The sequence below is a fragment of the Protopterus annectens genome, chromosome 2.part0, assembly GCF_019279795.1.
Source record: "Protopterus annectens isolate FY-2018-M chromosome 2.part0, PAN1.0, whole genome shotgun sequence".
Taxonomy (NCBI): Eukaryota; Metazoa; Chordata; order Ceratodontiformes; family Protopteridae; genus Protopterus; species Protopterus annectens.
The window spans coordinates 222,824,930-222,846,430 of record NC_056728.1 but is presented as its reverse complement, the minus strand read 5'-3'; the positions used below and the strand labels follow the sequence as shown (position 1 = coordinate 222,846,430).

The following is a 21,501-nucleotide window of genomic DNA, read 5'->3' as shown; positions in this document are numbered from 1 at the left end:
TTCAGAGCCCTGACCTCTGGTCTCACCACAGCCCCAGAGTGTTCACCAAATGCATGGCAGTGGTCACGGCTCACCTGAGGCGTCAAGGATTCCAGGTGTTTCCGTATCTCGACGACTGGCTCCTGTCAGCCACCACCAGGCATCAGCTTGTACAAGCCAGGGATTACACAATAAATCTTTGTTCTCATTTGGGCATCTCGATCAACTTGAAAAGTCATCCTTATTGCCCTGCCAGTCTATTACTTTCATAGGCGCAAACTTAAACACTGTTCGGATGTCAGCTACCCTTACAGACCAAAGAGTTTCAGACATTCAAAGTCATGTCAGGATCATTCTAGCCAACAAGAAAGTACAGGCCAGAATGGTTCTAAAGGTATTAGGTCTCATGGCTGCGGCCATTACTCTTCTTTCCCTGGCTCCCTTCTACATGCGCCTTCTTCAGTGGATGTTGTTCACTCAGTGGTCTTACCAACAACTTCCAATGCGTCACCAAATTCTGGTGACACAGATTTGCAAAAATCATCTTGCTTGGTGGATCACTTCTCCCCAGATTCACCAAGGCAGACACTTTGTACCCCATCCCCGGTAGCCACTGTCACCACGGATGCCTCCCTGATCGGGTGGGGGGGGCATTATCAGGGCAGGATGGTTCATGGGACATGGCAACCGTTCGAGTACCACCTGCACATAAATGTCCTAGAGATGAGAGCAGTGCTTTTAACGTTACAAGCCCTCAACGACTTTCTTCCTGTAGGGACAATTGCAGTCCACACAGACAACATGTCTGTAGTTTGGTATATCAACAAACAGGGCGGAACCAAGTCCTACCCCTTGTGTCGAGAAGCGCTCAGACTGTGGCAATGGGCGATCTCCTCTCATTGGTTTCTGGTAGCAACGCACATCCCTGGGAAAACCAACATTTTAGCGGACAGATTGAGCAGAGCTATTCTCATGCCTCACGAGTGGTCTCTCAAGCAATCTATAGCGGAGGAGATATTTCTGGAATGGGGTCGCCCATGTTGCGATCTTTTTGCTACTCCCCAAAACAGCAAATGCCCAGACTTCTTCTCTCTCTTCCCTCTGTCAGGCCATCCCCCCAGAGACGCTCTGACCCAGGATTGGCCCCAGGGACTTCTTTATGCCTTTCCTCCTTTTCCTCTGATCCCTCAAGTTATCCAGAAAGCTACCGTTTTGAGAGCCAAAATGATTCTCATTGCTCCTTATTGGCCTCGACAAATTTGGTTTCCATTCCTCCATCGTCACCTTTTGGTGCAGCCGTGGCATCTGGACCCAGTGCCAGATCTTCTGGTTCACCAATCCGGTCAGCTGCACCGGTCTATCCCTTCTCTCAACCTCTCAGCATGGTTGCTCCACTTCCTTCCTTAGCCAGGCTTCCTTTGATCTCTAACCCTGTTAGAGACATCATAGTAGCTTCTTTAAAATCCTCTACCAGGAGGATTTATACAAGCAAATGGAAACGTTTCTCTTATTGGGCTAAAGCCAAGAATATTGATCCCTTCACTGCCCCAGTTCAGACAGTTTTGGACTTCTTAGCGGAGATTTTTCATGCAGGCTCCTCTTCTTCCACAGTTAGAGTTCAATTGGCTGCTATCTCGAACTTTCATGTCGGGATTGCAGATCACAATATTATGTCCCATAGGCTTTGTAGAGCCTTCTTGAAAGGAATTTTCCTGCTAAAGCCTCCAAATCAGGAATCCTCCTCCTCAATGGGATCTAAATTTAGTGCTGACATCCTTGATTCTTCCCCCCTTCGAGCCAGCTGTTTCTTGCTCCCTAAAATTTCTTTCTTGGAAAACATTATTCCTAGTAGCTATTACATCGGCCAGGAGGGTGTCTGAACTTCATGCTCTATTGGTTCGACCCCCCTATTTGGTCTTTCACAAAGACAGAGTATCATTGAGAACTAATCCGACCTTTTTGCCTAAGGTCGCCTCAAAGACTAATTTGAATCAATCCATTGATCTCCCTGTATTTTTTCCAAACTATTCAAACAGATCGGAACAAAAACTACATTATCTTGATGTCCACCGCAACTCAGATATTATTTGGGCAGAACTAAACAATTTAGGAAATCCGATCAACTCTTTGTTTCCTATGCGGATAACAAGAAAGGCCTTCCTGTCTCTAAAGTGACCTTATCTAGATGGCTTTCTTCTGTCATCTCTGAAATTTATCTGCTCAGGGGAAAACAGCTGTGCTCAAAACCTAAAGCACATTCAACTAGGAGCTTAGCTACTTCTACAGCCTTTCAAGCTAGACTTCCTTTAGACACTATTTGTGCAGGAGCCACTTCGGCCACTCCTCATACTTTTGTTTCCCATTACAAATTGGACTTGGCCTCCAGGGACAGAGCCAGTTTTGGCTCTACAGTCCTCAAGAGTCTGTTCCATTGAGCCACCCAGGATAGAGGTGCTAGGACGCGGTCCCATCAAGCAAGAATGAAGGCGAGATTGACAACTTAACATTAAGAAGTTATGTACCTACCATAACGTTCCATGTTAGTTGTCTTCTCGCCTTCTTTCTTCGACCCTCCCTCCTTCCCCCAGGCCTGGACAGACCTTTCTACAAGGAATTATTATGCTGAAGACCATTCAGAGCTGGTCCTTCTTCCATCCTGTAGGCTTTCTTTCTTCCTTTGGGAAGTGTTTATGCTTGGTGCTATTGCCCTTTGTCATCAAACGAGATCTGGGTACTTACCGCCTTTCATCATGGGATATGGGGCTGCCTCGAGCTGGTAAAAGTGACTCTCGAGCTTAGCAAGTACCGAGTCGGAGCCGAGGATCGGCTCCGAACCCATCAAGCAAGAAAGAAGGCGAGAGAAGACAACTAACATGGAACGTTATGGTAGGTACATAACTTCTTATTTTAAATATAACGTCAGAAATTCAGACAAAGGCTCAGTGAGAGAGCCTCTGCCTGATACAATCGGTCCACTGGGCGGTCTCTTGGGATCCTTGTGAATATTAGGCAGAAAATAAATATACTGCTTTTTGGGATAATCTGCCTCCAAATGATAACATACACCTTTAGTAGTAATGCCCTCATCTTCAGCCAGATTTAAGAAATAATCAATATCCTGTTTAAATTCCATAGTTGGATCAACATTCATTTCTTGATAGTGCGTGCTGTTATAAAGCTGACGCTCCCCCCTCAGCTTCATAGTCCTCCAAATCCTGTACCACCACTGCTCCACCCTTATCCGCAGAGACAATAACAATTTCCTTATTATTGATAAGATTGTCTAAACATAGTCTCTGCTGTTTATTCAAGTTATCCTTCAGCATATCCTGTTTATGCAAATGTAGATGTAAATCCCTAAGGACAGCATTTTGGAAAATTTGAACAATGGGTAACATAGGTGGTTTAAATTTGGAGGACCTGAAGCGAAAATTTCTTAATTCCGAAGCACTACTATCATTCCCCTCAGGGCCATGAAAAAAAGATTTCATATTTAAACTACGACAAAAATTCACCACATCCTGTGCGAAATAATGCTCCTGGACAAAGAAACCAGGCACAAAGCTTAATCCTTTATTCAGCACATCCACTTGTTGTTCATCCAATCTGATAGAAGAAATATTCCAATCTGATAGAAGAAATATTATGCACATTATTAACTTGCACATCTAAAGTTTGGTCATCTTTTTTAGAATTTCCCCAAGATCCATGATATTTGTGGTGTTTCCTCCCCCTTCATCTCTGGGACTTGTGCCTAAAGGGATACCCCTTACTGAACTTGACTCTAAATTATTCTTCTTAAGAACAGGGGAAACTCCAGTATGGACGTTCTCCCAGTCCGTATTAGACGAAGAATCTTCACCAGAAAACGTTGACTCCCTACTTCTTTTTTTCAAAATGGATGTGGGCCGAGCAGCTCTCGATTTCCTGGGGGTTTCTAGAGGCATACCAAAGTTATCCCTAGGGCGCATCTCAAAGGGTTTCCCCCTATCATAATCCCCAACATCTTGGGTAAATTTCTTGATCTTTGTATCTTTAAGAGTAGAATCCAGTACAGACAGCTCTTTACCAAGTTTATCAATGTTGTCCTTGTAACACAAAAGTGTTGAAAACCCTTCCATAACTTTACTAGCCACTAAAACATTGGCAGCTTGCTCCTCCACCTTCTTTCATAATACCTGCTCAGAATATCCACAAATGTCATAGAGACCTGTTGCTGTGCTTCCGCCCATTGTGTTAAAAGACGCTCATCAGATTCAGCCACCATAGGCTGTAACCTGATTCTTAGTCCCCGTGGAACTATCTTACTGTGTTGATATGCCCTTTAAAGCTTCAAGTGCCAACCATTTTTCCTCAAGGAACTCAAATCCTTAGTTAGTTTAACAAAAGCCAATTTGCAATCTTGAGTGAGATCCTGGACCCCAGGACCAGCATCAGTATTTACTGAGCCCAGGCCAAAAATGCCCAGGTCCTCAGAATCTGAAGACAAATCCTTAATAAAAGTTGCCAATTCCATCACTGACCAAAAATAACTTGTATCCACAGGCTTGTACTGCCCACAATATATATCCAATAACCTAAGGGTTGAAGAATTAATATACACTGAGATATAATTCTCTAAACAACCCCAGGTATAAATTGGCTCTTACTGTCCACCAAATCAATTTAACAGCACCAATATAGGTTACATAACCTGAGGATTGGAAAATCAAAATACAATATATTTCTCTTAGCCAATCCTAAGTAAACCTTGGCCCAAATGGGTACAGTAATAGCCAAAACTCAATTCATCCCCAATTCAAAAAAGGGGAGAAACCATATTATGCCTATATTCATATACTTAGGCTCAATACATCGCTACACAACCAAAATGGGCCAAAACAAATAATAAACCTAAAGGGACAGTATCCAAAATACATTTGGTCAGTGTTGCTAAGGCAAAGACAACATATAATCAATTCTATATATTTGTATGCTTTGCCCGGATTCAAAGGCTCACCCCTAATGTGAGCATAAATCACCACTCAATACTTGCAAATTATTGGGACCATATGAAAATAACATTGACCCATATTCTAAACATATCTATGGCCATCTAGATAACTTGCCCAACTGCAAATTCTCCCAATTAAACTAATAACTGTTACTAGCGGATAGCACCAGGGGTAAACCCTTAGTCCAAAAACAGAGAAAAGGAATGGTGAGGTCACCCTAATTATAATCCAATTATCAAACAAAACATAAAAAGTCAGATGAAACGGAGCTCACTTAACCCATATTATTATAAATAACACAATCAAAAATATCCAAGGACTGTTTTGTCCTATTGATAAGACCAAACAATCAAGCATACAGCCTTTGTATAAGGAAACCTATCTAGGGCAAAGTTCATGGGATTGGTGGGCCTAAAAAAGCCCAAAAACCAACCGACCTGAAGAGTGTTGACAAAACATTCACAACAAAGTATATATATATCACAGTAAACCTTTGTCACCTAATGTTATATATATGTAACAAACAATATTGATGTCCAAAAACTCTTCCGATGTAATAATGCAACATGTCCAACACAAATCATCTCCAAATAAATGCTGTAGTTGGAACGACGACCAAATCGTTACAGAAAGATGAAAGGCTCTTGCTTGTATCCAGAAATTGAATGGTTAAAAGAAAACATCAATAGTCCATCTCCCTAATCAAAAAAATATAAACTGTATACATACATTTTCCATTGTCACAAAAATAGTCCCGCCATAAAAAGATAAGTCCAGAACAAGCTTGATAGAAGAGTCCACTCTATTCTTCGACAATACTCATAGAGCTGAAATGTAAAAAATGTGTAGTCTCTACCAAAATAGGAAACTCCACAAAATCAATAAAAAAATTACATGAACCCAATAGAAGACAAGAAACATCCCAATAGCAAAAAGTTCCTAGTGTTCGCATCCACCCAAACAATCGAGAGCGCCACAAACCACAATGGCTACGAACCAAAAATACAAAGACGCCACACTGGAGAAGCCATCAGCAGGAAACCAAAGACAAACAGCATCCAAATAACCCCTGCACGAATGGCATGTGCACAGCCATACACTAAATCCGACCCTGGAAAATAATGCCAGCACCAATCTCCGGTGGCATAGTCAATGTTTAATACATAACAAAAGTATCCCAGTACACCAGCTTTATAACAGCACGCACTATCAAGAAATGAATGTTGATCCAACTATGGAATTTAAACAGGATATTGATTATTTCTTAAATCTGGCTGAAGATGAGGGCATTATTACTAAAGATGTATGTTATCATTTGAAGGTAGATTATCCCAAAAAGCAGTATATTTATTTTCTGCTAAAAATTCACAAGGATCCCAAGAGACCGCTCGGTAGACCGATTGTATCAGGCAGAGGCTCTCTCATTGAGTCTTTGTCTGAATTTCTTACATTATATTTAAAACCACTTTTGGTTTTTATACGTTCTAGAATTCAGGACACAACCCAATTTCTCTCTATCATTTCAGATATGCAATTGGAATCGGACTGGCTCCTATGTACATTGGATGTCACCTCCTTATACACCAACATCCCCCATTGGGCGGGACTTATGACTCTGCAATATTGGCTGGATAAGGCCAATATTTACAAACCTGGTTTTAATACGCTTCTTGTTTCTATGGCAGAAAAGGTCCTGACTCATAATATCTTTTACTTTAAAGATAGATGCTTTTGGCAGCTTCAGGGTACTGCAATGGGGGCATCTTATGCCCCCATTTATGCGGACCTGTTTATGGCGTATGTGGAAGAACAGTTGATATACAATACTAGTTATAACATTTATATTAATGAAATGGACATATGGAGAAGATATCTTGATGACTGTTGGTTGGTGTGGAGAGCAGATGTAGAATTCCTTATGGAATTTTTGGAATATCTTAATTGTAACATGGGGTATTGAGTTTAAATTGACTTACTCCAGATCTGATGTTACTTTTTTGGATGTTTTAGTCAAACGAACGGAGATGGACACTCTCGAGAGTGAAGTATTCAGAAAATTTCCACAATTCAATACCCTACTACATGCAGCTTCCACCCTCAACATGTCATCAAGAATATCCCTAAGTCACAGTTTCTTTGTATCAAAAGGATATGCTCTAGTTCTTCCACATATGACCTTTATAAGAGTGATTTGATATCTAGGTTTAAGAATAGGGGGTATCGGGGTGACATCACTAGGGCCAACCGATTTGCGGATCAACAAGACAGATCTGTGTTATTGTCATATCGGGTTAGAGATTTTCAAAAATCACAAGCACTCAGATTAGTTACAACCTGTGGGAGAAATACAAATAGTTTCATGAACATCATTTGTAGACATTGGCATCTTTTGAGATCTGATGATGTTCTGAACAATTATATAGGGGATCGATGTCTTTATTCATTTCAGAAAGGGCGGTCCTTGGGATCCTTATTCAGTCATTACAAGAAAGTTTTTGAAAGGGGTTCACGGCTAACTGTACAAACTAGTTTGTCTGGCCATTTAATATTGGTCTGTTATCCATGTGGACATTGCACCTACTGTCCTAGGGTGCTTAAGTCCCAGAGTTTTACTTCACATAATTGTCCACAGGTATTCAATGTTTTGTTTTTTGCCAATTGTAATGCCACTTGGGTTATATATTTAGCCCAGTGCAATTGTCGGGCATTTTATGTTGGGCAGACGTCACGTCCTTTCAAGATAAGGATTGGGGAACATTTCAGTGACATTAAGAATAAGAAGGGTTCCAGTTCTTTGTACAAACACATTTCCAAACATCCAACGGGTATTTTTAGTTTTATGGTCATTGACCACATTAGGTTTAAGAACAAAGAAGTCCACATATTACATGAAATTCTGATTAATAAAGAAAAAATGTGGATTATTAAACTGGGGCTCTTTTTTCTCCTGGGCTGAATGACCAATTTTAAAACATTTTTATTTAAACTTGTTATTTGCATCCACAATGTATTTGGGTTGTATTTATGCAATTGGGTTTGCATTGTGAATTTTGTATTAATTATTTGCACACTAGAGGGCGCTTTAAGACCACATTATATAAGTGAGATAGGATGATATTTGATCATGTTTGTGGTTTTCATCAAGTTTGGTTGCTGAAGAAGGCTTTGGCCTAAACCAGTACAACCATGCTGGTGTACTGGGATACTTTTGTTATGTATTAAATATTGATTATGCCACCGGAGTTGGGTGCTGGCATTATTTTCCAGAGGCACTATTCAGACCAAGATTTTCCTGACACCAGACAGACTTCAGTTCCTCAAATATCATGTCTTGCACATTCTTCAAGTTCCATCTCCTCCAGCGGAGTTTGTTTTAAGGGGATTGGGGTCCATGGTGGCCACAATCACCCTCGTTCCCACAGCTGAGTTACACATGAGTGTGCTCCAATAGACTCTGGTGGTACAGTGGTCGTTTCTAGAAGTACCATCGTTACATCCTGTTTATGTATCACAAGCATGCACAGATTCTCTTCTCTGGTGGATTCAGTCCCAGGAACTTCTTCACGGTCAGCAGTTTGTTCTTCCCTCCCTTCTGTCCACGGTGACCACAGACGCCTTCCTACATGGGTGGGGGGGCATTTCTTGGGAAGGACAGTTCAAGGCATGTGGTCTTCCCTGGAGACCATATTGGATATTAACATCCTGGAGATGATGGTGGTGCTATTGGTGTCTCAAGCTCTTCATGCCCATCTTCGCCTAGGGACAGTTGTTATTCTGACAGACAATATGTCTGTAGTCTGGTATATCAACAAACGGGGGAAATCAGGTCTTATCCCCTTTGCCACGAAGCCATGAGATTGTGGGAGTGGGCAATCTCCTCCGGCTGTTTTTTGGTTTCAACGCACATTTCCAGGAGGTACAACATTCTAGTGGACAGGCTCAGCAGGTCTATCCTGATGCCTTATGAGTGGTCTCTGAATCGTTTGGTAGCAAAACAGATCTTTCTAAAGTAGGGTCAGCCTTGCTGCGATCTCTTCGCCTCTCCTTCCATTTTGAAGTGCAGCGAGTTCTTTGCTCTGAACCCCCCTCTGGGGTAGTCTCCCAGAGCTGCTGTAGTTCATGCTTGGCCCTCCGGTCTTCTCTGTGCTTATCCTCCACTTCCTGTGATCTCAAAGCTCATTCAAAAAGCACAACAGCTGGGGAGCTCAGTCATCCTCATTGCCCCATTTGGCCTCGCCAAGTATGGTTCCCTTCTCTGTGGTCTCATGTAGTGTGTCCTCCCTGGACATTGGATCCAGTTCTGGATCTGATTTCACATCCTTCAGGAATTCCACATCCAGATCTGGCCAGTCTGAAGCTCACCGCTTGGCTGCTCCAGTTCCCATGATAGTTAGGACTCCCGGGCTATCTTCTCTGGTTAAGAAGATTTTGGTAGCGACTCACAGATCTTCCACGAGGAAGATTTATTCGAGTAAGTGGAAGTGTTTCTCACTTTGGGCATCTCAACATGATTTGGATGCTTTCACAACTCCGGTTCCTGTTATCTTAGATTTTCTGGCAGGCATTTTTCAGCAGTATGCCAGCTTCTCTACAGTTAAAGTTCAGCTGGTGGCTGTTTCTAATTTCCACATAGGGTATAATTCAACTTCTCTAGCCTCTTCTAAACTCTGTAAAGCTTTTCTGAAGGGTACTTTTCTTCTTAGGCCACCAATCAAGGACTCTACACCTCCTTGGACTTTACTTTGGTCCTTCAAGCCTTGGTTTCTTCCCCCTTTGAACCCAGTGCTTCAGTGGATCTGCAGTTCCTGTCTTGGAAGACAGCCTTCCTGATTGCTATTACTTCAGCTAAAAGAGTGTCAGAGCTTCAGGCCTTATCGATTAAGCCTGCTTATATTATCTTCCATAAAGACAAGGTATCTTTGCACACTAATCCTTCTTTTCTGCCAAAAGTGGTCTCAGAATCAAACATCAATCAGGTTATCAACCTCCCTGTCTTCTTTCTGAATTTTCAAAATAAGGGAGAGTATAAATTGCAGCTGCTGGATGTTCATAGATAATTAAATTTTTACTTGACAGAACAAAGGCCTTCTGCAAGTCCAATCAACTTTTTGTTTCCTACTCTAAGCCCTTTTTAGGGAAACGTGTATCAAAGGCCAACATTGCTCATTGGATTTCTCAGTGTATACTCTTGGGGTATTCTACCAAAGGATTGTCTCCGTCAGGTCAAGTTAAGGCATATTTTACTTGGTCTGTGGCTACTTCAGCTGCCTTTTGGTCCAGAGTTTTCTTGGATTACATTTGCTCTGCGGCTGCCTGGGCATCTTCATATACTTTTATCTCCCATTACAAGTTGGATATTCTCTTTAGAAGTAGGGCATCCTTTGGCTCTGCTGTATGTTATGGAATATCCTTCCATGAGGGCCTCCCAGGTGTTTGGTAGCTGGGGACTCTGTCCCACAGGTTGAAGAGGAAATGAGGACAACAACCTCAGATAAAGAAGTTATGTACTCACCGTAATGTTCCATCTGAGTCGTTGCTCTTCATTTGTCTTCAACCGTCACTCCCTTCTTCCCCTTGCCTTATATGGGCTGTGTGGTGGTCTGGCTGGAAAAGAAATGGTCCTTTCTTTGGCATAAATGGTCATTCTTTTTGATAATGTTTGGGTTATTGTGCCAAGGGGTAAGGCATTGTGTCAGGTTGGGTTGCTGTGGTGGTCAGCAAACTCAGTCTGAATCTGTGCCCCACAGGTTGAAGACAAATGAAGAGCAACAACTCAGATGGAATGTTATGGTGAGTACATAACTACTTTTTAGCAGCCATATCCAACTTCCACACTGGGAACAAAACCCTTTCTTTGTCATGTTCCAGATTATGTAAAGCTTTCATGAAAGAAATTTTTCTTCATAGACCACCAATAAAAGATCCCTCTCCACCCTTTGACCTCAAGCTAGCCCTCCAGGGGCTGACTCAAAAACCCTTTGAACCAGCAAACAATTGCGATACGAAGTTTCTTTCTTGGGAACCTATCTTTCTGGTATTTATCACTTCAGCAAAAATAATTTCTGAGCTTCAGGCCCTATTGGCTAGGCCTCCTTATATTATTTTTCATAAAGATAGGGTGTGTGCATGAACCAAGCCTTCCTTTATGTTTAAGGCAGCCATAGAAACTAACATCAATCAATCCATTCAATTGCCAGTTTTCTTTCCAAACTTTACTAATTAGGGCGAATATATGCTGCACCTTCTCCATATTCATAGACAACTATATTGTTGTCTTCACAAAACAAAACAATGCAGGAAGTCTAATTAGCTGTATCTGAAGTAGCTTACTTCATTTGGTCTTCAACTTGTGGGTTGCGTATCCGTATCGGATCCGAGCCGTCAACTTTACTAGCATCTGCTCCAAGCTCCTCCCTTTACCCATAATACACCTCCTCTGCCTTCCCATCCCCAGATCTCGTTTGCTGTGAATAGCTTATGCATCGTGATCTCTTGAGCTCCACGTTTTTGAAATGGGTAAAAAACTTTTCAATAACTTTTTTCTTTAAAAATCGTTAGGTAGTGATAGAATAGGTTCCCCTTCTCCTCCCCTCGCTTGGTGTGTCGAGTTCTAGTGTCTTAGAGTAGCTAGATTAGTTTGTGCAGTTGTGTGGACTTTTGCTTCCCCTCCCCCCTCAGTGTTTTCTGTGTACGAATGTGGTGTGGGTGTGTGTGTGTCAGAAAGAAAGAAACAACTTTTTCTTCAGTTTTTTTTCTACTGATAGTATGGCTGACAAGCCTATTTTCAAACGTTGCACTGAGTGTGGCCATAAATTATCCCCTGTGGATGGCCACACTCTGTGTGTTATGTGCTTTGGCGTGGCCCATTTGAGTGTGGACTGCACTGTATGTGCGGGGTTCAACCCCCGCGCCATTAAAGATAGGAAGGCCAAGTTGGCCCTCAAATGCTTTCTTCCCCCTTCAGAGACTGTTTCTTCATCTCCGACTTCGGTCACAGTGGCTGCTGTGGCCGCCTTTCCTTATTCTCTTCCCCTGGCTTCTCCTCACTCCCAGGCTGGGACTCAACCTCCTGTATAAAAGCCTGTGGAAGCGGAGCGGTAAAGGAGCAGAGACAAGGAGAGAGAGTCAAAGGAGAGAGAAAAACGAAAGAGGTCTCCAGACCTCCTTTCACCTGTGAAAACGTTACGGATCTGTGACTTCCCTTGGCTCCGATCTCCGAGGTTCTCCCCGGAGCCGGAGGAGACACATTCAGTTTGTAGGGCTTCGGTGCCCTGACCCTCCAGGTCAGAGTCCGTGGCCTCGTCAAGGTCCACCCAGTCTTTGTCTGAGGTTGATATGGATAAAATGATGAGGTTCATCCGTACTCAGATTCAGATGGGGGTCTTGCCAGCCCCCTCTCCCTCGGGGGGGGGGGGCTCGCTTCCTTTTTTCCAGCTGATATCTCCTTCTCCGATCCGTCCATCGGGTTTGGAGTATTTTGATTCAAGGATGGCTTTAGTCAGGGGGTCGGCGCCGACGGTACCTGCTTCCTCAATATCGACAGTTTCCTGGAGCGTTTCGGATCAGACCAGCTCGGATCCGAGCCACTTTCAGAACTGGAGCTTGGGTGTCGGATCAGAGGGAGTGGAACTTTTTTCATCGACTCTGCCATTGTTGGGCCAAGTTCCCTCCCTCGGAGCTCCATCCACTTCAGGCTCCAATTCTCTCGGATCCGGGAAGACTGGCCTCCTTAATGGTTTCTCAGGAGGTTCGCTCTCCTTCGGCGTTTGATGTGGTAGAAAGGGTTCTCTCCGTTGGATCGAGACCCCAGGCTGCCCCCTTGGACTCCAACCAGACCCCCTCGGCTCTTGCTACAGTCCCCATCATTTTACCCGAGGGACAGCCCGTGCTCAAGGAGCCCCAGACAGTTCCCCCTGAGGAACAACTGGCTTGCGAGTTCCACCTGGAGATCCCCACCGGAGAGGTGCCTCGCAAGCATACGTGCAAAAGGTGGCACTTGGACTCCCCCGAGTTCCTTACCAATGATACGGACTTGGATGATGGAGAAGGTTCCCCTAGGTCACGTCCCGAGAATGTCTCCTTTGGAGACATCATGGAAATCCTGCGTCAGTGGGGAGGTTGGTCTGCCCCCAAACTTTCTGACAAGTGTGTGTTCCTGGAGGCTTTCGGCATGGGCCCATCTACTTCCTGGGTGTCCCCTCCCACGGATCCTTTGGTGGATTTGGTCACCTCGCGGGCATGGAAGGAGCCGGACATCATGGAACCAGTTCCAAAAAGACCCAACAAAATCTTAAGTCCCCCCACAGACAGACCAGCATGGAACAAGGGCTTCCCCGTAGACGCTATGGTGGAAGCAGCAGCCACAAAAAAGGAACTGGCACAGGAGAGTTCCTCGGTTCATCCTCCTGACTGTGAGCTGCGGACGATGGACCGCCTAGGAAAGCGGGTGTACGCTTCAGCTACCTTCTCCATTAGGGCGCTGAACTACCCGGCCCATGTCACCAGACTCCAACACGCCCTGTAAAGGAGATGGGGGAGTCTCCCCCTAAGCCCATGTCGCAGGAGGACAGGGCTTAGTTCTCCACGAGGATGGCCTCTTTAAAAGCAGTCTCCAACACGTCCATATGACTCCTTTCACATGCTATGGAAGGAGCGGCTAGGGTGGCTGGGTCCAGTGTGTCCATGAGGCGCAATGCCTGGCTCAGATTATGTCAGTTTTCGGAACCCTTCAAGGTGTCCTTTGCCAATGCCCCTTATGATGGCTCTACTCTTTTTGGTAAGACCATCAAAGAGACATTAGTCCAGAGTGAGAAGGACAGGAAGACACTGTCTGCCGTCGGGATCCACTTCTCGAACTCTCAAAGGTCCTTTTCCCAGAACCAGACAAGGCAAAAGAAGATGCGGTTCTGGAAGTCACAGTATTCCCGGGACGCTCAGGGCTCTTCTTCCCTCAAAGGCAGAGGGGGACAGAATGGGCACCCGCCCAGAGGCAGAGGGTTCTGAGGAATTTTGGGTCTCAAGAACCTTTTTCAGACAGACCCGGGCAGCAACCCTGAGGGGTTACCCAACTGCTCTACTCTGGAGGCAGTTGGGGGACAATTGTCCTTGCACCTAGCGGTATGGGAGTCCATAACAACAGACCGCTGGGTGCTACAGATCATCTCAAGAGGATAGTCTATCCCCTTTGTGGGTTCCCCCAAATCTCCCAGACACCTCCCAAACGTACCAACCACGCAAATGGAGGCAGCAGGACAGGAAATTTTCAAGCTGCTAGAAAAACAAGCCATCGAAACCATCCCCCCAGATCAGTCCAGATCGGGCTTCTACTCCAGGTTATTTTTGGTGCCAAAGAAAATGGGGGACTTAAGGCCCATTCTGGACCTTTCTACCCTGAACCTGTCAGTTGCCAAAGAGAAATTCTGGATGGTCACATTACAGTCCATCATGCCGTACCTGCAAGAGAGCGACTGGATGTGCTCATTAGACCACCAGGATGCTTACTATCACATAAAAATGCATAGAAGCTCCAGGAGGTTCCTCCACTTCTGGCTAGGAGTCAGTCATTACCAATTTCGAGCCCTACCCTTTGGTCTCACCGCAGCCCCCAGGGTATTTACCAAAGTGATGGCAGTGGTAGCGGCTCACCTGAGGCTTCAGGGGATTCAGGTCTATCCGTACCTGGACGATTGGCTCCTCATTGCTCCCATCAGGCATTTACTCTCCCAAACCAGGGATTATTTTCTGACTCTTGACCTGTGGTTGGGGATCACAATCAATGCATCCAAATCTCTCCTAGATCCTGTACAGGTGATAGACTACATTGGAGCCAGGATAGATGCTCTTCAGTGCAAAATCTTCCTGACCTCGGAGAGAGTTCAAAACCTGAGGAGGCATGTCTCCCTGATCTATCACTCTCATCTCCCAATGGTGGAATCAGTGTTTAGGGCCTTAGGCTCAATGGCGGCAACCATAACTCTTCTCGCGTGTGCCCAGTTACACTTGAGTATTCTACAGTGGACTCTAGCTGTACAGTGGTCCCTGTTGGAACTACCATTGGCATATCCAGTTCACCTCAGTCGAGTCTGTCGGTCATCCTTTGTTCCAGCCCCACCCCAAGCCACAGTGACCATGGACGCCTCCCAACTCGGGTGGGGGGGGCATTGTTCGGGCAGGACATTCCAAGGCCTCTGGTCCCCTATAGAGACCAGCATGCACATAAATGTCCTAGAGATGAGGGCGGCCCTTCTAGCGTTGCAGGCCCTTCATGCCTTTCTTCCTCTGGGAATGATTGCAATTCAGTCAAACATGTCAGTGGTCTGGTATATCAACAAACAGGGAGGGACCAGGTCTTACCCCCTTTGTCGCGAGGCCATTAGAGTGTGGGAATGTGCGATCTCCACCTTTCGCTTTCTCATCACAACGCACATTCCGGGATGGTCCAACATCCTAGCGGCCAGGCTAAGTCGGACCATTCTGATGCCTTACGAGTGGTCTCTGAATCTTTCAGTAGTGGAACAGATCTTAAGCGAGTGGGGTCAACCTTGCTGCGATCTCTTCGCATCGCCTTCCAACGTGAAGTGCAGCAAGTTTTCTGCTCTGAACCCCAGAGACGCTCTAGTTCATGCTTGGCCTCCTGGTCTTCTGTATGCTTACTCACCAGTACCTCTTATTTCGAGGTTTCCACAGAAAGCTGGTCGACTGTGGAGCAAAGTGATCCTCATTGCCCCATTCTGGCCTCTCCAGGTATGGTTTCCCTTCCTTTGGTCTCACCTTCTGGCTCTGCCTTGGATCCTGGATCCCATTCAGGATCTAATTTCATACCCTTCCTAGGTGCCTCATCATAATCTGGACAGTTTGAAGCTCACAGCTTGGCTGCTGCAGTTCCCGTGATTGCTAGGACTACTGGACTATCCTCCTCAGTTAGATCTATTTTGGTGGCTGCTCATAAGTCTTCGACCAGGAAGATTTATCCCAGCAAGTGGAAATGTTTTTCCTTTTGGGCCTTTCAAAGGAGTTTAGACCCTTTCATGGCTCCTATTTCCGCCATTCTTGATTTTCTAGGTGATACTTTTCAGCACGGAGCTAGTTCTTTTATCAAAGTTCACTTCGCTGCCATCTCTCATTTTCATAGGGGCGAGAATTCTGCCTCTTTAGCCTCTTCCAGACTGCTGTGTAAAGCCTTTATTAAAGGCACTGTTTTGTTATGCGCCCCCCGGTCAAAGATCCTGTTCCCCCATGGGACCTTACTATGGTTCTTTAAGCTTTGGTCGCTCCGCCTTTCGAGCCTGCCGCAACTGCAGATCTGAAATATTTATCTTGTAAAACAGCTTTTCTGGTGGCTATTACCTCTGCCAAGAGCTTCAGAATTACAGGCCTTGTCTATCAAAGTTCCTTACATGATTTTTCACAAAGATAGGGTTTCCCTTCAAACCAATCCATCCTTTCTTCCCAAGGTGGCATCATCAGTCAATATCAATCAGACCATCAGTTTGCCTGTGTGTTTTCCTAATTTTTCTAACAAGATGGAATGCAAAGTCAACCTGTTGGATGTTCATAGACAGTCACGATTCGATTTACACAGGACTAAAAATTTCCATAAATCTGATCAATTGTTTGTATCTTTCTATAAACCCTTTTTGGGGAAACCTATCTCCAAGGTCACTATTGCTAGATGGATTTCTTCATGCATCCTTCAGGTCTATAAGGACAGAGGCATATCTCCTCCAGGTCAGATGAAAGCTCATTCCACTAGGTCCATGGCTACGTCTGCGGCCTTTTGGTCTAGAGTGTCTTTGGATGATATTTGTTCTGCAGCTACTTGGTCCACATCTCATATGTTTATTTCTCATTACAAATTGGATTTGACTTCCAGAAGGATAGCATACTTTGGTTCCGCAGTGCTCCGGAATATCTTTCCATGAGGGCCTCCCAGGACTTTAGTAGCTGGGGACTCTGTCCCAGAGGTTGAAGACCAAGTGAAGTAAACTACTTCAGATAAAGAAAGTATGTACTGACCGTAACATTCCATCTGAGTAGTTCTACTTTATTTGTCTTCAACTGTCCCTCCTTCCCCCGGACTTTGGCATATGAACAGCCTACGGGCTGCAGTTATAGGTCACAGTATTTTTTCAGGTCGGGTTATCAGTATAAGGTTCAGCAAACTCTATCTGGGGATGGAACGTAGTGGAGGTGTATTATGGGTAAGGGAAGGAGCTTGGAGCTCAGAGCAGATGCTAGTAAAGTGGCCGGCTTGGATCCAATACTGATCAGTAACCCACAGGTTGAAGACAAATGAAGTAGACCTACTCAGATGGAACGTTATGGTGAGTACATAACTTCTTTTTATATCCTTTTCCCCTAACCACTTAGGACAAGCAGTTTCTATAATTAACCTGGCCAAATGGATTACCGACTGTATTTCACTGATTTATTCTCAGAAAGGTTTAGAATTGGCTCGTCCCCTTAGAGCCCACTCCACCAGATCTATGGCTACTTCCTCTGCTTTTTTCTGTAGAATTTCAATTGATGATATCTGTGCTGCAGCAGCTTGGTCAAACACTACCTTTGTTACAGATCACAAGTTGGACATTGTCTTCAAAAGCAGAGCTTCCTGTGGTTCGACAGGTCTCCGGCATGTCCTTCCTTGAGGGCCTCCCAAGAGTTATGTAGCTGCGGACTGTGAACCATCAGTGAGGAAAAATGAAAAGGACAACATCAGATTTAAAAGTTATGTACCTACCGTAACTTGGCATCTGTTTTGTCTATTTTCATTCTTTCTCACCTTCCCTCCCTGCTATTCCTCGGTCTTGCCACTCTTAGAAGGATCTTCGGATGTTGTTGTAAGACTAATGTTCCAGGTTTGAGCCTCAATCTGTCTTATAGCTGTTCTGTCTGGATTACTCAGTGAGCAGTAAGGCAGCAAACTCGATCTGAGGAAATGGGGATGGAATAGGGCATTAATGGTACAGGGAGGAGTTTGAGACTCAGATCCTAAATCTTGTGAATGGGTCCGAATCGGATCCGATGGTCGAATCCATAACCCATCAATGAGGAAGAATGAAAATGGACAAAACAGATGCCATGTTATGATAGGTACATAACTTTTAAATCTGATGTTGTCTCTTTCATTCCTCCTCATGGTTGGGGTTACGGATCAGAACCTCAGATCCAACTTGTCCGCATTTTACAGACTAAGATCTAAGCCTCAAACTCCTTCTACTTCCCGTAATACACTGTCGTCTTTCTAACTCCCTCAGATCTCGTTTGGCGCCAGCATTGATACTTGGTTTCTCAAGTCTTGAGCCTTTTGTTGCGTTTTTGACAGTAGGATTGCTAGTTTGTCTTCCAAATTCTCAGATAAGTGCCTTTTTTTCCTTTTTCCTCACCTTCCATAGCAGTTCAAGGTTAGAATCCTTTCCTTTCTCTTCCTTGCTCTGCAGTTGGGGTTTGCCCACGCTTTCTCTTCTCATCTTCTAGTCATTGGTTTTTAGGCTTACCTTTTCCTGGTTGTTTTTATTGTTTAAAAAATAATCTAAAAAGAAATAGTATAAAGAAAAATAAGTCGAAACTTATAATCTGAAGTAGGGAGTTCATTTGTCAGCAACCTGTGGGTCTTGGATCCGATATCGGATCCGAGCCGGCAACTTGTTTCAAGCTAATGGATCCGAGCTCCTAGCTCCTCCCCTCACCCATAATCCCCTGCCAACCCTCCATGACCTCAGATCTAGTTTGCCACGCTTGTGGATAGCTGGATTCCTTTGAGCTCGACTAGTAATTGTCAGTTAAGTGTGTTTTTTCTGTCAACTTTCTTCTTTTTTTACAAAAATATAAAGTGTGTAAGTGTTAGGTTCCCTGTAGTGTAAAAATATTTTTCTTTTAATTAGTTTTTTTCCCCTCCCTTCGCTGGTGGTTAGTGAGTGTGTGTGTGTGTGTTGTGGGGCCTGTGTGTTTGTGTAACACTACCTTTTCTTTTAAGTATGGCTGAGGCCGCAAAAGCCATTTTTTCTAAATGTACCGAGTGTGGCCATAAGCTCTCCCTGGCTGATGGCCACACTCGGTGTGTTCGGTGCCTTGGGGTTGAACACCTCACCTCAGGCTGTACCATTTGTGGAGCGTTCAACCCCAGGGGACTGAAAGAGCGGAGGTCGAAGCTGGTCTTGGCGGGACTTTTACCCCCGGACTCGGCTCCGGCCTCCGCTGCTCCCGTGGCTCTACCACAGGCTGTGGTTGCTGCCATTCCTGCCCCTCTTCCTTCGGCCGGGACTCAAACTCCCGCTAAAGCGCCGGACAGGGAGGCCAGGAGGGAGAAATGGAGGGAGAAGCACCACAAGCGGCGGGCCGAGGCCTCCGCTTCGGCCCCGCCAGCTAAGCGGGCTTCTCCTTCCACTGCTTCTAGGTCTCCTCCTCCTCGGCTCCGATCCCCTTGTTTCTCCCCAGGGCCCGAGGAGGAGGAAGCCCGATCTCCATCGAGGTCATCGAGGCGGCATTCCAGGCCTGCTTCGCTGACCTCTTCGAGATCGACTTTCAGTATGTCCGATGCAGACTTGGACTGGATGATGCGAAGGTTCATCCAGGCCCAGCTGCAGATGGGAGTGTTCTTGCCTCCCCCCCCTTCGGGGGGGGAGCTCGACACCTTTTTTCCATCCTATTGCTCCTTCTCCGACCCGCTATCCGGGCTTGGAGCGTTCGGAGCAGAGCAGCGTTGGAGCCGGGGGTGGGTCGGTGCCGACAGTACTTGGTACTTCGGATCCGACCCTGCCCTCGAGCCTGTCGGATCCGACCTCTCGGAGCCGTGGCCTGAGCTTCGGATCCGAGGGATTCAGTGTGCCTTCGGCTCCGTCCAAGTCGGAGCGCACTGGTCCTTTGGATCCGATGGTCTCGACACCGGTACTGATCCCTTCATCGGATCCGACTGGGAGCCGACTCTCGGAGCCCAGAGAGAGTGGTTCCCCTTCGGCTTTCAATGTAGTGGAGAGGGCTCTGTTGAGAGCATCCGGACCCCCGTCCCTTGTCTCGGCTCCACCCTGCACTCCCTCTCTGCTGGGCCAGGCTTCCATCACCCGGCCAAAGGGACAGCCTGCTTCAATGTCCCAGATGGTTCCATTGGAACAGGATGTGTCTGGCGAGGCCTCCTCGGACAGCCCCCCCGAGGAAGTGCCCCGCAAGCATAAGTGCAAGAGGAGGCACGTGGACTCCCCTAAGTCCTTAACTGAGGACACGGACTTGGATGAAGGGGAAGGCTCCCCAAGATCACCCCCTGAGGATGTCTCCTTTGGAGACATCATGGAGATGCTGAAGATCAGAGGTGGGTGGTCTGCTCCTAAGTCTTCCTCCGACGAGTCCGTGTTTCTGGAGGCATTCGAAGCAGGCCCGTCTACCTCTTGGGTGTCCCCTCCGGCCGACCCCTTGGTGGACCTTATTACCACCAGGGTGTGGAAGGATCCGGACACCGTGGAGCCAATACCAAAACACCCGGACAGAATACTAAGTCCTCCCTCAGACCGGTCGCACTGGAGCAAGGGTCCCCCCGTAGATGCCATGTTGACGGCGGCAGCCACGAAGAGGGAACTAGCTCAGGAGAGCCCCTCAGTCCATCCACCGAGCAAGGAGTCCCGCTCGATGGACCGCTTAGGGAAGCGAGTTTTTAGTTCAGTGACCTTCTCGGTAAGGTCTCTGAACTATATGGCACATGTCATCAGGATGCAGCGGGATCTTATCAAAGAATACGCTGCCTCCCCCCCTGAGTCCATGTCGGCGGAGGACAAACAATTGTACTCCACCCGAATGGCCACTCTGAGATCAATTTCAAATACCTCTATGCGGTTATTGTCCCACGCCACCGAGGGAGCCGCTAGGGCTAGCGGAGCAGGCCTAGTCATGAGACGTCAGGCCTGGCTCCATCATTGTGACTTTGCGGAGCCCTTTAAAGCGTCTTTTGCGAACACCCCTTTCGATGGTTCTGCCCTGTTTGGCAAAACGGTTCACGATACACTTGTCCAGAGCGAGAAGGACGGGAAGACGTTGTCTGCCGTTGGAGTCCGCTTCTCTGCTCCCCAGCGGTCCTTTTCGAAGAACCCAAAGGGTCAGAAGAAGATGTGGTTCCGGAAATCGCAACATTCCCAACCTGCTCCGGACAACCAGTCCTTCCGTGGCAGAGGAGGACAGGGAGGACGCCGCCCCAGGGGCAGAGGGGCTCCGAGAAACTTTGGGTCCAGAGAACCTTTCTCTGAACGGCCCACGCAGCAGCCCTGAAGGGTTGCCCGACTGCTCCACTCTGGAGGCAGTCGGGGGGAGCTTCTCGGAGCACCTAGCGGCATGGGAGTCCATCACGACAGACCGCTGGGTGCTTCGAATTATATCCAGAGGGTACAAAATACCATTACTTCATGTCCCCAAATTCAAGAACCTCCCCGATGTACCACCCGATCAGAGGGAGGCCGCAGCCACAGAAATTCAGCAGCTGCTAAGAAAAAGAGCCATCCATCCCATCCCCCAAGACCAGCTCGGATTAGGGTTCTACTCCAGGTTC

General features: G+C 46.1%; 1 protein-coding gene across 1 annotated transcript in view; it reads left to right on the top strand.

Moving 5' to 3' along the window:
• The window catches only part of BOLL (boule homolog, RNA binding protein), a 2,224,369-nt gene that overhangs the window by 204,182 nt on the left and 1,998,686 nt on the right, over window positions 1–21,501 (top strand). The gene's annotated exons all lie outside the window — the stretch shown is intronic.